The sequence below is a fragment of the Oppia nitens genome, unplaced genomic scaffold (assembly GCF_028296485.1).
Source record: "Oppia nitens isolate AA-2021 unplaced genomic scaffold, nextdenovo-longstitch-racon4-pilon3 scaffold37_pilon_pilon_pilon, whole genome shotgun sequence".
Taxonomy (NCBI): Eukaryota; Metazoa; Arthropoda; class Arachnida; order Sarcoptiformes; family Oppiidae; genus Oppia; species Oppia nitens.
Genome location: NW_026533218.1, coordinates 520,833 through 537,523, shown reverse-complemented (window position 1 = coordinate 537,523; position 16,691 = coordinate 520,833).

The following is a 16,691-nucleotide window of genomic DNA, read 5'->3' as shown; positions in this document are numbered from 1 at the left end:
CTCACTATTATGACGGTCACATCAAAGCCAAGTAAGTGTTTGATTGCAATTAAATTTTATTAATTACTACTTAATAAAAATAATAATAATAATAAATAATTGATTTAAAATAAATTAATTCAATACAGTGTATAACTTATACATATCATAACTAGTAAATGATAATTATAAATAAAAATTATATAAAATAGTATTATTTTGTTTGTTTAATACTATATAATATTATTGTATAATAATTTTTATCTCATTATTTGTAAACAGTTTAAAAAAGTCTAAAAGTCTAAAAAAAATGAGAGAAAAAATTGTAATTTAAATATTTAATATAACATTTATATAAATTTTTTAATTAGATAAATATTTTATGATTTTAGATTAAAAAAAATTATATAAAAATTTGATCAGTAATTATTTTTATTAATTAATTAATTTTAAGTAAAAAAAATTAGCAACAATCACATACTTTATAAATAATAAGTTATATTGAATCCATAACTAATTAACTAATATAAATAATTTATATTTAGTTTAAATATACTTAACTGATTTAATTACAGTTGCATTGAAATTTTATTATTTTCTGCATTTAATTTTAATTTTTTTAATTATTATTATTCCTAAAAATTTTAGTTATCTTATATTTTTAATTATAGACATATAAAATCAAAGGTTATTGAATTAAATATTAAAATTATTAATATATTTTTAACTTATAATTATATTATATATATAATAATATTATTATTTTATTTTTTTTAAAAAAATACATACCTCATTCGGGRCATRATCTAAAAWTTAGTTTTAAAAAATAAATCATCTATCAATTTTTTTAATTTAATWTATTTTTACAGTTTTTWAAATACAACTATTTAATTGAAAATTTTATTTTAAAATATAATTTTCTATTATATTTAATACAATTTAATAAAATTATTTTATCTATAAAAAAAATAATGTATTATATTAAATCAAAATTAAACAACTTATATTTTATTGTCATTCAATTTGGTATTAAAAAATATTTTCCTAAAAATAAATAATTGATTTAAATTAAATTTAATCATACAGTGTATAATAACTTAAACATCATTACTATTAAAATGATAAAAATAAATAAATATCCAAATAGCAGTCATAAACTTTAAACTACTCAATATATTATCATTTATAGGACTATTGTAATACAATAATATTATATATCTCAACATAACTATATAATTAATGATAATAAAAAATTTTAAAAGTGTTTTAACATAATTTAATCAATAATATTTGATAACTTACAGTAAAGTGTTAAAATAATTATTACAATTACAAAATTACAATTAGATGCATATAGTTAATTTTCAATAGTTTTAATTATACATTAATTAAAACAAAAAAAACTAATTTACATATTACAAAAACAATAGTAAAGATTATTATTTTTACAAATAAATAGTTTTTTTTAAATAAATATTTAATTATTTGTCAAATATATTTTTTAATTTTTTTTATTTGTCAGAAATTATTGGTGAAAAAAATATAATCTATTATTCAATATAAATCACATCAAATAATGTAAAGTTTAATTTTAATTTATTAGCAGTATTATAATAAAGTGTAAATATTTAATAAAATATTAATAAATAAATAAAAATCAGTACAAATACTGTAGTTGAATAACTATTAATGTTTTGTTTTTACGTAAAATTAGTTAATATTTTTTTTTATTTTAAAAAAATTAAATCTAATCAATTATTATAAAAAATAGATATAAAAAAGTGTTGTAAATATATTTAAAATATAAAAATTATAATATGTAAATATTTATATTAATACTACAGTTGTATTAATAACATTTATTAACATGTATTAGTGAAACAAAATTTACAAAAAATAATTAGACAAAATTTAATTTTATTATTTAATTAAATAGTTGTAAATTAGAAATATAAATAGACCATTCTAATTATATTAAACTCATTTTTTTAATAAAATTAAAATATTTTATTTGTTTTTCATTACAGTTTTTTATTAGTATTTTTAATATTAATTTAAAACAAATTAAGCATTATAAAATACTATTAAGTTTTTATAAACTAGACGAAATTAATGATTAAGTTAATATTGTAAGTAATTTTTACAATTAATTATTAATTATTATTAGTATTTCTTCTAAAAAATTAAAATTAAGTTATTATATATGTGATTCCGGATTTTATCTATTTATATTTAAAATCATCATTTAATAAATTAAAAATAATTAATTTGCTTTTTTTACAGTTTTTTTTGTGTATTATTATTATGATTTTTTAACAAATTCAAACAATAGAAAATACTAAATAATTGTTAAACAATTAATTTAATAAAATTATAAACGTATAATTTTTTTTAAATAATATATAAATTGATTAATATTATAAAATAAATTGTTGATATATTTATTAATTGTTGATATAATATATTCTGTTAAATAAATAGCTAAACAAATTATAATACTTAAATTATTGTTTATTAAAGTAATAAAGTTTTGAAAATATTATAAAATTAAATTAATTTAATGAAAAATAAAACTTATTACAATTAAATTTAAATTTTTTATTAAGTTATTAAAATCTTGTTAGTTTTTATCATAATAATATTAAATAATCAATTAATAAGATAAAAATATGAGATTTGTTTTTAATTACAGTTTTTTTGATATTATTATTAATATAATTATAATGTTATTAATTTATTGATTTCATACTTAAATTAAATATATCTAAAAACAATAATATTATTTAAAATTAAATAAAACATCATATAAAAAGCTTTTAAGTTATCTAATAAATAAGTTTATTTGAAATTTAATTAATAAAAATTTATAAATCTTTTTTAACAAAAAAAAAGTGTTTTACACACAATTATTTTAACATAATTTAATCAATAAATAATATTTGAAATTAAGTTAAATAATACATTAAAATGTTAAATAATAATTACATTTACCATATAATTAATGATAATAAAAAATTTTAAAAGTGTTTTAACATAAATTAATCAAAAATATTTGATAACTTACAGTCAAGTGTTAAAATAATTATTACAATTACAAAATTACAAATAGTTGCATATAGTTAATTTTTTAATAGTTTTAATTATACATTAATTAAAAAAAACTATTTTACATATTAAAAAACAATAGTTTTTACAAATAAATAGTTTTTTTTAAATAAATATTTAATTATTTGTCAAATATATTTTTTAATTTTTTTTATTTGTCAGAAATTATTGGTGAAAAAAATATAATCTATTATACAGTATTAATCACATCAAATAATGTAAAGTTTAATTTAAATTTATTATTAGTATTATAATAAAGTGTAAATATTTAATAAAATATTAATAAATAAATAAAAATCAGTACAAATACTGTAGTTGAATAACTATTAATGTTTTGTTATGTAAAATTAGTTAATTATTATTTTTATTTATAAAAAAAAACAATTACAGTTAATAATTAAAAACAATTAATATTGTATTTTATCTATAACTTATTGGATGAAAAAAATTATCATTTGATAATTAAGATTAACATAAATAATTAAACAATTATTAAATTACAATATCAATAAATAAATTATTACTATATATATATAAACATTATTTTATATATAATTTTAATACAAAAGTTACATTATTTCAATAACAAAAAAATAAAATAAATTTTTTAGTGATGTGTTCAGCGGTTGGTATTATCAGTCGGTATTTGTTGGGACAGTCGTGTCGATCGCCCGTCCAGTGGTCAGTCATAGGACTGTCCGTATGTCACTTATCTGTATATCACATGTCTGTCCAATCATACAATGCCTTTCCTATCAAATTCATTATCAAATAATATTTAAGAAATAAAATAATTTTTAAAAATAAATACTAATTAAGTAACTAAACAAAAAAACAAACAAATAATAAAATACATTAATTATATAATTGAATTTTTAAGTATTCTATAAATATTTTAATTTATTTATAACTATTAATGTTATACTTTTTTAAAATTATCTAAATAACTGCTGATTTTTTGTTTATATAAATTTTTTTAAAAAATTTAATATAAAATATGAACAATAATCAATTAATTATAAACCACTCAAAAAACACATTTATTTTAAAAATAAATAAAAAATATTTATCATATTATATATCCATATATGTTTCAATCTAGTAGATAATTATTTTTTAACAATTACCTAAAATATTAAATTAATTTATTAATAATATTACAGTTATTTAAATAAAAACCATATAAATTATTTATTTAATATTTAATATAATAATTAAATGTATTATTTATTATTTTTATTTTATTTTAGTTATTTAAAATATTGAATTTCATAGAATAAATAAAATAAATTAATTTTTTTTATTATAATTTTTTTTACTATTTGATTTCTAAATATATAATTTAAATATTAATAATTTAATTTATATATTTAAAAAACTGTAGTTTAAAAATAATAATTACTAGTATAATATATGTATTTTTATTAAAGTTACTAAAATATTTTTAATAGAATTATTTTGTTTATTATTTATTTTTTTTAAATTAAATTAAATAATTTAGTAAATAATTTTTATACGTTATATATAAAAATAATATAATTTTTTTTTAAATTTACTAAAATAAAATATACATAATGTATATTTAAAATTATATAATTTATAACATTGAGAGTTTTTTTTAATAAAAAAATTTAATTTAATTTAAAATCAATTAAACGCAAGTTTATATTGTATGTCTACCATTAGTAACTGCTATCAAACAATATTACAGATATCTAAAAAAAATAATAATTAAATAATATTTTAACGATATTTATAAATATAAAATAATTATAATATTAAATGGATTATATCTATGACACCTAGTAAATAGATATTTTAAACAATTACTTAAAATGAAAACTAATTTTATTAATAATATTACAGTTTTATTATTATTATTATTATTTTATAAATATATTATGATTTCAAGTGTTATTTTAATAAAAATTAAATATATATATTTAATAATTTAATATAAAAGATTTAAATTTTTATTCTAAACTATTAATTTATAAATAATATTATTTTTTCTTAGATATAATAAAATAAAATTATAAATTATTTTAGTTCAAGTTATGGAGAGAATAAATAAAAATAAATTTTTTTGAAAAAAATAGTTAAAAATGGCTTAAAATACACAAAATAAAACCTTACAGTTTGTTAATAGAAAAATAAATAAAAATAATATTTTTACCATAAATTAGATTTGTATATATTTTTTAAATTTAATTTATAATAACAAAACATACAATTGTTATGTAATGTATTAAACAATTTATCACAAGTTTTTTTTCCACCAGTACTAATATATTAATATAATACAAAAATATATAATAATAATCAATTTTATTATAATATTTTATTGACTAATAATAATAATAATAATAATTTATATCTAACTAATTTTATTTAACTAAAATTATATTAAATAATAATAATATTGTATAAAAAACAAATTATTAATAATTATTGTAATTAATGATTTTTTAAAATAATTTTTTTATTATTATTATCTTAAATATATATTACAACAAATAGCATGTATTATACACTTACCTGACTATCAAATATCATAACTTATTATAAGTAAACGTAGAAACAAATAGTTACAATAGATTTTTATATGTATTATAACTAATCTATTATTATTATTATTATTATTATTATTATTATTATTATTATTATTAACATATAATTGGATACTAGACTTGTTGTTGTTGTTAATTGTGTTACTATTGTTTTGGGAAACTTTATTAAACAACAATAACTATTAATAAAATAAACAAAAAAAAACAAAAACAAATTTTATTAACTCAAATAAAAAATAATTGTAATCACAAAATTTTTAACATAAAAAGTTATTATTATTAATATTAATTATGTGTTATTAATACAAAATAATTATATAAATATATTATTAATTAAAATAAATATACCTAATTAAATTAATAATAATTAAAATTATTATTGAATGTTATTATTTATTTATTAACACAAAATCATAATAAAATATAAATGTCACAATTAATTACGTTATTTTAAACAAACAAAAAAACATATAGTTTATAATAAGTAGTTTTTAAATAAATAATTATTTTTAAAAATGTAAATTTAACATTTATAATTTTTGTACAGTACAATGAAATTGATTTTAACAAATTTTAATACAAATATTATAAATAATAATATAAATATAATAATAAAAAGTGTAAGTAAATGTGAATTAATTACAATAATTATGCCAATTGAATACTATCATCAATTATAAATATTTATTTATTAATTATAAATAAATTTTAATTATTTTGAAAACTATTGTTTAATATTGTTTATTTGTTCAATAAATAAATTTCTATATTTTAATAAATAATTAATCTTAATAATAATCAAGCATTATAAAAAATAAATAAAAAAAAATATAAAAAAGTGTTGTAAATATATTTAAAATATAAAAATTATAATATGTAAATATTTATCTTAATACTACAGTTGTATTAATAACATTTATTAACATAATTTTGAAATAATTTTTTTGTATTAGTGATACAAAATTTACAAAAAATAATTAGACAAAATTTAATTTTATTAATTAATTAAATATTTGTAAATTAGAAATATAAATAGAGCATTCTTAACTCCTTTTTTTAATTAAATTAAAATATTTTATTTGTTTTTTATTACAGTATTTTATTAGTATTTTTAATATTAATTTAAAACAAATTAAGCATTATAAAATACTATTAAGTTTTTATAAACTTAGTATAATTAATTTGATAAAACATTTATTTTTTGTAATATATAAATTAATTAAAATCATCAATAGTTATAAGTAATTTTTAATTATTTTTTTAATTAAATAATAATAAAATAAAATGTAAATAACGTGATTATGATTAAATTAAAACTAAAAATCAAACTATATAACAATAATATCAATTAAACTTTTTTATTAATTTATTTTAAAGTTTTAAATTGCAGTTTCTATAAATAATATTTACTAGATTTATAAAACATATTTTAAATTAAATTTAATATTTATTTATTAATAAATAAATTTTAAAAAAAATATATTTATTTAATTAGCTTGTATTTTTAATTGAATAATATAAATAAATAATATTATTAATTAACTAAAATAATTTATATTCAAATTATTAAATTTATAAATAGCAAAAGTTTTTTTTTATATTTTTTCAAAAAAAATAATAATAAATAAAAAACAATTATAATTTTTAAATAATTGTTTATTAGTAGATAATAAAGTTTTTCGTAATTATTATAAGATTATATTAAATTAATAAAAAATTGATAACAAATTCAAGAGTTAATTGATTATTTAATAATTTAGCATTTAATTTAGTATTTGATTTTTACAATAATAAATCAAATAAAACTGTAAAACAATAATTTAAGATAACTTTTAGTATTAATAATTTTTAAAAATTATTTAACGAATAGAGAAAATAGAAAAAATATATAAACAAATTTACTTAGTTAAGCCAGATATTATTTTTATTTTAATTTTCAAACTTTAATAGTAAAAAGTTAAAATAGTAATAATATAGTTTGAATTGAATTGTAAGACTAATTTAATTATTATAGAGTTTACAGATTTATTTTCATTTAATTAATTTTTAAAAAAAATTTATTATTATGAATATTTTAAAAATCATATTTTTAATAAAATTATAATTATGATAATAATAATAAATAATGATTTAATCCTTGATAGGTTCATTTTCTATTTAAAACTTAATATAAATTATTGAAATATAATATAAYATAAAATAGTATTATAATTACAGTTTTATTAGAGATGAATTATCCTTTTTTTTATAACCATTTTTTAATACACTTAATTTATATGTTAATTATTTAATTACTGTTTTATTATGTGTGTAATATTTATAAATATATTTAAAAAAAACATATATATTTTTATATATTTATATATTAATACTACACTAGTATTAAACATTTATTACTCAACATTTTTGCACTAATATTTTATATTAGTTATACAAAAATTATAAAAAAACTATTGGCTAGCTAAAATAGTTAGCTTTAAACATATTTTATTAAGCTATTAATTAATTAAAAATAAAAATAATAATGAGCTCCATGTGCCTAATTATTTTTAAAAATCATAATTTAATAAGATAAAAGCATTATCTTTGTTATTAATTATAGTTTATCATTATAGTATTAAAAATATTTAAAAACTAGCTATAATTTTAACTGAAGCATTTTTATATTTTTTTTTATAAAATTCATATAAGACATTAAATTTAAAAAACAAAACATTTGTATTTTGAAAATTTGAAAAATTAATTTTTCTAATTTTAATATTATTTGATTAAATAGGAATTTTGCATATTCTAAAATATTAATTAATATTTGCAATTTATAATATTTAAATTATTGTTTATTAAAGTAATACAGTTTTAATAAAATTTTTTAGTACATACAATTGATTTACTATTTAATTATKCATGAAGTTTTAAATTAATAAATAAATTAAACTATATAGCAATAATAAAATAAATTTTTGTTTTATTTAATTTTTTAAAAATTGTTGTTATGTTTTTATGCTAATTTATAAAAACTGAGCATTTTATAAAAATTTAAATTAATGTTTATTAAATTAATACAATTTGAAAAAAAATTTATTATATATATATTATTAAAAGGATTTATAATTTATTATTATTATCATTATTATTAAGATTATCAATACTGTTAATAATGCATTAATTAATTAATTTATTTATTTATAWAAATACTTTATTTTTTGTTAATATAATAATAAAAATAAATTTTTTATTTAATTATTTTTTTATTTAGAGTAAACAATAATATTAACAACTAATCTATTATTGGATGTAATCTATATTTTAAAATATTACTAATTGATTTACTAATATTTATTATATTGGTTTTGTATAGAATCTTAACTTATATTAGTGATACTTATCAAAAAAAACAATAGAAATAACAAATTCATAAAAATAATCCTAATAATTTTTAAACAAATATTAACTAGTTAAAAATAATAAATTTGATATTTGATATATTAAAAGTAATCATTTATCGACAATTAAATTATAATTTATTATTTTAGTATAAAATCAATATAAAAACAAACTAATTAAGATGTTTATAATAAAAAATTTATTAACATCTACTGTAATCAAATAAAAATATAAATTTTATCACTTTATAACTACTTTTAGTAAATATAAATTTTAGAATAATTATTTTTCCAACTGATAAAAATGTATAATAATTAAATCTTTTAGTAGTAGTTTTGCGTTTCTAAATACAAAAATATATAAAAAGTAATTATAATATTAATATGTAATATTTTATAATACAGTTTGCATAGCAGAAAAATATCTAAAAATTTTAACTTGAAATATACAGTATATTTTAGTATAAAATTTAATAATATTTATTTAAAATTAATTATCATTTAGGACAATTAGATTAAAGATTTTTTTATTATTTATATTATTAATAAAAAAAATATTATAAATTTATTAAATAATATTTATTGTGCTATATTTTACTAGTAATTAAAATTATCTGTAAATTTTTTTTTATTACAAGTAATACTACCATCACTTGTATAGTTAATAATTATTATTCCAAAATAATTAATTTAAACTAAATTTATTTAATACAGTGTATAATAACTTATACATCATATATTATATTATAGTAAATGTTAAATAAAAAAATATATTTCAATAGTAATAAACTTTAGCCACTCAATACATTATCATTTATATATGATTTTAAAAAATATGTCATAAATTATTGTATGGAAAAAATATATAATCTATTATTCAATTTAAATCGCATAAAAAAATAAAGTGTAATTTTAATTTATTATTAGTATTATATAATAAAGTGTAAATATTTAATCAGATATTAATAAGTAAATAAAAATCAGTACAATTAGTTGAATGGCTATTAATGTTTTGTTTTTATACAAAATTAATTATTAATTATTTTTTTTTAAAAAAATCTAAATTATTATATTAAATAGATATATTTTTTTTGTTATAAAAGTGTTGTAAATATGTATTTGATTCATAAATCCGATAGATTTGGTGGACAGGGATATCATAGTACAGGTGACGACTCACTAATATGACGGTCACATCACAGCCAAGTAAGTGATTGTTTGTAAATTAAATTTATTTAAAATACTATTTAATGATAATTTATAGTAAGTTATAAATTATTAAATAAGAAATATTTTAATTAATAATAGATTTTATAATATTTATGATAAACTGTAATTTTTAAATATAGATAATATAATATAATTTTTAAAATTATATATATATAATTAATTAGGTAGTCATTGATGAAGAAATAAATATTATTAAATGGTTATAGATATTAGGTATAAATTTTTTTATACAGTTTTCTACTACAGTATTTTAACACCATTTTTTTAATTTTAATATATTTATATATATAAATAATAATTTAAATTATTTACATATGTTAAATTTTATTTAGTTTTAAAAACACATTTAGTTTTGTCTAATTTTGATCATGCTAAGTTTTATTTTCTGAAAAATAACTGTTTATTTATTAGTAGAAATAATAATATAATAATATAATAATATAATAATTAAATTATAAATTATTATTAACTGCTTATATGTTTTTCATATATACAATAATAATAATATTTCTTAATATTATAATTTAATTTTTTTTTATTGTAATACTTTTAAATATTATAATAATAATACTAATAATATAACTATAAATAAATTATAATTTACTAACTTATTATAGTTTTCTAATATTCAATATAACAAAAATATATTTTTATATCTACATTAGCTTTTTAAAATATAAAACTGTAATTAAACTAAAAAAATACTTTTATAATTAATAGATAATTTGAAAAATTATAATTTTAGCTCCTCACATAAGTATCATAAAATTAAAAAAAAAATATATTTTTTAATTTTTATAATCAATCTTTTTAGTAATTAGTTTTATATAGTAGACTAAAAATCAGTGATCAGATATTTCTAAATAATTTTCAATAAACTTAATAATAAAACATATTTATATAATAAAATAAATTAAATAACTATTGTTTAAATAGTGATAAATCTAATACATTTTAATTGTTTTACTAATTTCATAGTTCCTAAAATTTGTTTGCAATTTTTTGGTAATATTAACTGTGTTATCTATATTAGATTAGATATCATTTTGTTTTAATATAAATTAAATCAATAAACAATAAAGTCTATTAGAATTTGCTATCTTCTAATAATTAATATTTTAGTTATTATTAAAAAAAATTATTTAAAGATATTTAAATTTTATTAATAATGTTTTTTAGAAAATTAAAATAGTAATAATAGGATAATCTATTTGTTAACAATATAAATATTTATATACCGGTATATATCTTTAAAATTTATAAATAAATAGTTACTTAGTTAGTTAATAGTTAATTTGAACAAAAAAATCATTAATTGTTTAAAAATTTTGTCAAATTTATTGCTAATAATTTTGTGAAATTAATATTATAATGAATAACTGTATTTTTTAAACATAATTATTACAGTTTTCAGATTTAATATCAAGTATGTAGAAAATTTTTAATAGTTTTTATAGATGAAAATAAATCTCGATTATTATAAAAATAGTTAATTTGTTAAAATCAAAAATACATTAATATATAATAATACTAATAATTACTTTATTTTAAAATAATAAATTTATTAATTTGTTATATATATATTTAAACTAATTATTATTATTATTACTAAACAATTATTATTTAAACTATTGTTCCAATTGTAGATATATTTAAGTTGTTTTTATATTTGTTCTTAAAATTTATTAATTATTAGTAAACTATGAGAAAATGCAAATATATTAATGTATATTAATTTACTAATTAATTAAATGATTAATTAAATAAATTTAAAAATTTTTTATAAACAACAATTGATATTGTTAATTAATTAAATAATGCACAAAATATTCTAAATAAATTTTAAAAACAACTATTAATTACTACTATTAATTACCATTATTATATTAGTAATTATAAATAATTAAATAATTATAAAATATTATAGATTTATTAAATAATTTATTTAAAAAAAACTTTAATAATATATAATATTTATAAACTTTCCTTTGAACTTGCATTTTACTTACTTAAATTTTATATTTAATTTAAAAAACAATATAATATAAATAAATATATTTTTATTACTTTACAGTTTATCACAAAATAATTTGTTAATCATAAAAGATTATTAAATTAATTTTTTTAAAAAAGAATTATTTACAGTTTACTATTAGTATAATTAATTTATATTTAATTGAGTTTTTTTATAACAACAAAAATTTTTAATAATATATTTTATTTTAAAATATAATTAAACTAACAAATTATGATAAAATTTTCTAATGTAGTTTTTTTAGTACTATTTAATCAATTATTATCTACTAAATGATATAAAATAATATTATTTTGTTTGTTTAATATTATATATTATTATTGTATAATAATTTTTTAAAATGTTTATAAACAGTTAAAATTATTAAAAAAWATGTAGAAAAAAACTGTAATTTAAATACTTAATATAACATTTATCTAAATTATTTATTTGAAATTTAATTACAGTTACATAGATAGAACATAAATATTTTATTATTTTAAATTTAAATAAAAAGTATATAAAAAATGTAATCAGTATTTTTTTACTTATTATTTTATTTTAGTAAAAAATTAACAACAATAACATAATTTTTGTCTCATATACTTTTGTAATAAAATGATAATTAAAAGATTATTAGTTATAATCAAACTTATATGTAAAAAAATACTTCAATTACTTATTTTAGATAATTAAAATATTTTCAAAATAACTATAATTTTAATCTTATTATTCCTTATAAATAAATTTTTGAAAAAATTATTTAATACATTGCAACAAATAATTATATTTATATTGATAATTACAATTAATATTTAATTAATTATATTATATAAAAATTTGAAAAAAAACATTTTATATTTTTTTATTAAACTTATTTATACTTATATAATTAATTCTAATTTAATAAAAAATATTAATAATTATTTTAATTAAAAATATAAATTATTATATCCTCACCTTATTAAATAATAGAAATAATTTATATTTAGTTTAAATATATTAAATTGATTAAAGTACAGTTGCATTCAAATTAGATTATTTTAGCATTTTTTAAAAATTTTTTAAAATTATAGTTATCTTATAGTATTAATTATAATCATTTAGGATTAAAATATATTGAATTAAATATTAAAAATTTTTAATTACAGTAATTATAATATTTATATTATTTTTAAAAAAATACGTAAATCAGTTGTGGATTTAACTAAAAATATTTCTTAAAAAATAAATAAACTATAAATTTTTCATATCTAATATAATTTTAACAACAGTTTTTTACAACAATTATTTTATTTTAAAAAATAAATTTAATCTACAATATTAAAAAATAATATAATTTTCTAATGTTTTTAATACAATTTAATCAATTATTATTTTCAAAAAATAATAATAAATATTTGTAAAATATTACATATACTTACATATTAATTAATTTTTGTCATATTCATCAATTGTATATAAAATTTATATCTTTTTAATATTTATTAAATATTTTGATAATTTCATAAACAGAAATATTAATTATAAAAAAGTTTTATAAAATCATTTACGGTATTTTATGATTAAATATTTAATTAGTATAAATTATAAAGTAATTATGTTTAATTTATTGATAATTAAATATATAGTTAATAATTTTTATTGAATAATTTAATTTTATTTAAATTTTTTAAAACTACACTAGTTTTACTAAAATTTTTTACTCATATTTTGTACTTATTTTTTTTATTGATGATACAAATATTACAAAAATAATAAAAAACTATTAGTTCGTTAAAACAATTAGATTAAAATATATTTTTTGTAAAGTTATTAAATAGTTGTAAATTAGATATATAATTAAATTGCCAAATTATTTTAAAAATCAGCTTTTAATAAAATAAAAATATTAAATTTGTATTTTATTACATTTTGTTATATTATTATTATAACTATTATTATTATGAAGTATTATTAAAGATAATATAGTTGTTTACTATAATTACTCTAATTTTGTACTAATTAATTCGTTTTATTTTTATACAAAAAAAATAAAAATTAAAATATATGAGCAAGATAAAATAATTAGAATAGCTGTAAGTTATAAATATATTTAACTTTGGACTAAAACACCTAATAATATATAATAACATTAATTAATAATTTAAAAATTATAGATTTGCTTTTTATTACAGTTTTTTTATATAGTATTAATTATATTATTTTTAAACAAATTAAGCTATTATAAAATACTATAGATTTATTAAATAATTAATTTAATAAAAATGTACGCGTATAACTTTTTTTAGTAATTATAAATTAATTAATATTAAAGATATATTGTAAAAAAATTAATGTTTTAATAAATTTAATAAAAAAAATCTTAGTTAATTTATTTCAATAAGTTAAATATATATTAATTAATTAACTATCATATCTAGTATTTTATAAAGCTTAATTTGTTTAAAAATAATATTAATAATAATACACACTCAAAAAACTATAATAAAACGCAAATCAATTTTTTTTAACTTATTAATAAATGATTTTAAATTTAATTAGGAAAGAATATAACAATTATTAAGAAATTAATTAAAGATTAATATTCTATTCTAATTTATTTTATTTTTTTATGTATCACTTTGAGTAATAAATATTTGTAATAGTTTATCATATAATGTAGTATTAATATATACAGTATATATACAGTATATTTTAGTTTACATTTTATTTAAAATTATTACTAAAAGTATTTAAAAAAAATTAACATAAAATTTAATTATTTAATAATTTAATTAGCAAATTGATCAAAAAAAATTATAAATAAAAATACAAATATTTATTTTTAAAAAATTATACAACATAGGATATATATTATCCTAAATTACATATTTATTTACTTTTAATAAATTTTTAATTGTTTTGTAGTAAACTGTTAATAAAATAGGTTATATTAATTAGTTTATTAGTTTATTATTTAAGTAATAATAAAACAAAATTAATATATTAAACATAAAGTAATCAATTTAAATAAAAAAATTTATTAAACTTATTGATTAGTTTATTCTAAAGTTTTAAATTGCAGTTTTTTTTATCAAAAATATATATTTTGAATTTTAGTATTTTCTATTGTTAAAAACATATTTTTAAAAAATAGTATATTATATACTAAATTTAATTTTAAATACTTTATATACTTTTTATAACTATAAAAAATAATAAAATTCAAAATATATATTTAATAAATAAACTGCAATTTAATTTAATAGTTATAATTTAATATTATTGTAATTATAAAAATTATTTTCTGTTATACTTATAAATAACATTATAATAATATATCGATAAAAAAATTGATTAATTTATATTAGTTTTCTAATATTTATTATAATAAACTAAATTTACATATTTATTATCTATATTCAAATTTTTAAATACAAAACTATAATTCGAATAAAATAAAATTTTTTTGAATTAATATTTATTTTTTGAGAAATTTAATTTTTAATTATCCTATCAATAATAATTAATTTTTCAAAAAATTACAAATTATTAGTACTAATTAAATATTAATTTTTAATTTTTATTAGTAACATTTAATATCAAGTTTTGCAAATTAAAAAATATAATTTTAATTATTAAAAACTGTATATAAAATTAAGATTTTTTATGTACAAATATATTTATTTGTTAATTTTAAATAATCATAGGCGATCTAAATGATATATTTTATATTAATCAATAGTTTTTATTAGTATTTCTTTTTTTAAATTTTTAAGATTTAAAAAATTTAATTTAATTCAAAAAAATATTAATCATTTATTAAGTTATTAAAAGCTTGACACTACTTTACCTAATTAACATTTAAATCATCTTTTAGTAAATTAAAAATAATTGATTTGCTTTTTATTACAGTTTTTTTGTATATTATTATTATTAATATTATTTAAACAAATTTGGTTTAGAAAATACTATACATTTTTTAAATAATTAATTTAATAAAACTATAAACATATAAATGTTTTTTTAATAATATATAAAATTGATTAATTTCATCAATATATCGTTGAAAAATAACTTTTAAATTATTTAAAAAATATAATTTAAATTAAATAATATATAATATATTTGTTAATTATTTAATTACAGTTATAATATGTGTTTATTTACAGTGTGTGTGTGTGTGTGTGTTAATTATAGAAAAAAAACAAAATAACATCTAAAATATTTAACTTTTATTAAAATATTTAATTAGTTTTTCAAATTATAATCTCTAATAATACTGATATTTAATTAAACTAAAGTTAAACGTAAATTTTTAATTGAAAATTATTTTATATAGCTAATTTTTAATAAATACTTCTATAACTTTTTTGCTTAATCAGCTAATTAAATTATTAAATTTTAAATAAAATATAAAAAATTAAT